General features: G+C 62.9%; 1 long non-coding RNA gene across 1 annotated transcript; it reads right to left on the minus strand.

Annotated features, from left to right (window-relative positions):
- Positions 1–505: 505 nt before the first annotated feature.
- Positions 506–2,444, minus strand: LOC106724792. The gene is made up of 2 exons (XR_001360628.1): positions 2,359–2,444; positions 506–546 (listed from the first exon to the last, which is right to left on the minus strand). It is a non-coding gene; the product is annotated as an uncharacterized LOC106724792 (long non-coding RNA).

Below are 2,444 nucleotides of genomic sequence, written 5' to 3' on the forward strand. Positions count from 1 at the left end.
TGAAATCAATAAAAATATATTAAAAATAAAGAACAGGCTGTGCGTTGGGAAAGTGGGGTGAGGACGGGATTGCCCCAGGCACTGGTGGGTCTTCGCGGGCAAAGAACTTCACTCAGCAGACAGCGTGGGCACTGCCCCGGGCGGGGCGTCTTCATTCAGGGACGGACGGGCATGAAATGGTAAGGGCCAGGCCCCACGCCACCCCCACCCCCTCCAGGCCTAGCCCCTCAGGGCGGGGTAGAAGGACAGGATGTGGGGGAGACGTGTGCAAAGAGGGGGCCTGGAGGGGCGGGGGTCCCAGAGGGACGTAAGCAGCAGGAGACCCCCCCACCCCCCGCACCTGGGCCTCAGGCAGTCGGGCCCGTGGCCAGCAGGCTCCGCGCCGGGGACGTCCCGAGAGTCCTAGTGTCCAGGGGCTGAATCTTCATCCTCAGCCCCGCGTGGCCTCTGCCCTCCTCCCGGGCCGGCCATCTGACCCTTCAGCTCCAATGCCTCCTGCACGTGACCGTGACGCGGCCTGGCCCGCGCGCCGAAGGGGCCCGGACACTGGAAGGAAAGAAAGAAAGAGTATCCACACCAGCTTTCCGGCCTCTTGCGCACGGGGACAAACAGAGAAAAGAGTGTTTGCACCACGCATCGTGATGGACGGGGGAGCCCCCTGCCCCCCACACCTGAGGGACCAATGAGGGTCCATCCTTGGCCGACCCCTACGCCAAGCGAGCAGGCGTTCACAGGAGGGTGGGGGGGGCTCAGGGGGACTCCCCTTGTTAAGGGCAGGGAGGTGAGGAGAAGAGGGGGGGTGAGGGGGGCTTTACATCCGGAATGCTACCGCCCGGCCCGTGTGGCTCAGTGGGTGAGCATCCACCTATGAACCAAGAGGTCAGGGCACAGGCCTGGGTCCCAGGCTTGATCCCCAGTGTGGGGCGTGCAGGAGGCAGCCGATCCATCATGATTCTCCATCACTCCTGTTTCTCTCTCTCTCTCCCTCTCTCTGAAATCAATAAAAATATATTTAAAAAAACAAACACAAACAACAACACAAAAACCCGGAAGGGTACCAACCCGTCGCTCGGCCCTGGTTCCCAGGGAAGGGAGTGGCATCTGGGGGAGAGGCCACGGGGCTGGGAGCCAGGCCTGCCCTCCAGGTTCTATTCCTGGTCCCTCCCCTGGGCCTTCCGGACACAAATCCGCCCCCGCCCTCTGCCCTGGTGCTCACAGAAGATGAAGACATCTCCACGAACACACCACGGCCCCCTCCTGCCCCCACCACCCACCCGGCCCCAGCTTCTCCGGCCCCGCTGGGCACTGCCTGGCACTCAGGGCATCGATGGCCTGGCCTGCCCACCGCCAACTCCCCTGGATCCCCAGCAGCTCAGCCCTAGGCCCACTGTCAACAGAAGGTGGTGGACGCCGGCCGGTGTGGCTCAGTGGTTGAGCGTCGGCCTAGGAACCAGGGGGTCAGGGTTCGAGTCCCGGTCAGGGCACATGCCCGGGTTGCGGGCTCCATCCCCAGTGTGGGGAGTGCAGGAGGCAGCCGATCCATGATTCTCTCTCATCATGGATGTTTCTCTCTCTCCCTCTCCCTCTCCCTTGCTCTTTGGAATCAATAGAGATTTGTTTAAAAACAAACAAACAACGGTGGTGGAACCTGGGCCAGCCCAGCCCAGTGCCCCCGCTGAGACGCCCCCTAGCAAGTGGGGTTCGCGGTCTGTCCACAGCCCCACTGACCCCACTAACAGAGGGGACCCGTCTGCCTCGATTCCGGCTCCTAGGAGGAGCGTGCATCCAGCAGGAGGGGGCAGGCTCCAGGCCATCCCACGTGGGTTCTCCCAGTTCCCAGAAAGCCACGGCCCAGCCTCTCTCCACTGAGTCATGGCAGAAGCAACCTGTGGCGAGGCCTGTCCCACCCATCTGTCTCCCAGATGCATTCGGGGCGCCCCTGCCTGGTCCCCACGGGGCGTCCAGCTGTGGGCAGGGGGGTCAGGCCTCCCAGGCTCAGACCCTGAGCTCCTCATCTCTGCTGGCCCTAGGATGGTGCAGTTTTTTGTTTTGTTTTGTTTTTTTCAGAGGGAGGGGGAGAGAGAGAGAAACATTGATGAGAGAGAATCATCGATCGCTGCCTCCTGCACACCCCACACTGGGGATCAAGCCCGAAACCCCGGGCATGTGCCCTGACCAGGAATCAACCGTGGCCTCCTGGTTCATAGGCCGATGCTCAACCACTGAGCCACACCAGCCCAGCGGATGGTCCAGCTTTTAAGGGGGATGCTGGCAGGAGTCCCCCATTCTGTCTCCAGGAAAAGGGGAGGAGGGGGGTAAGGAGAGAAAGAGCGCCCAGTCCCCCCCCAGACGGCTTACCCCATGTGACCCCGGCGGCCCTGAGTGGGTGGGTGGCGGGGGAGGTACCACGGCGCGCCCGCCCGGCGGTTTAGGACACGAGGGTC

Source organism: Myotis brandtii, unplaced genomic scaffold (assembly GCF_000412655.1).
Source record: "Myotis brandtii unplaced genomic scaffold, ASM41265v1 scaffold975, whole genome shotgun sequence".
Taxonomy (NCBI): Eukaryota; Metazoa; Chordata; class Mammalia; order Chiroptera; family Vespertilionidae; genus Myotis; species Myotis brandtii.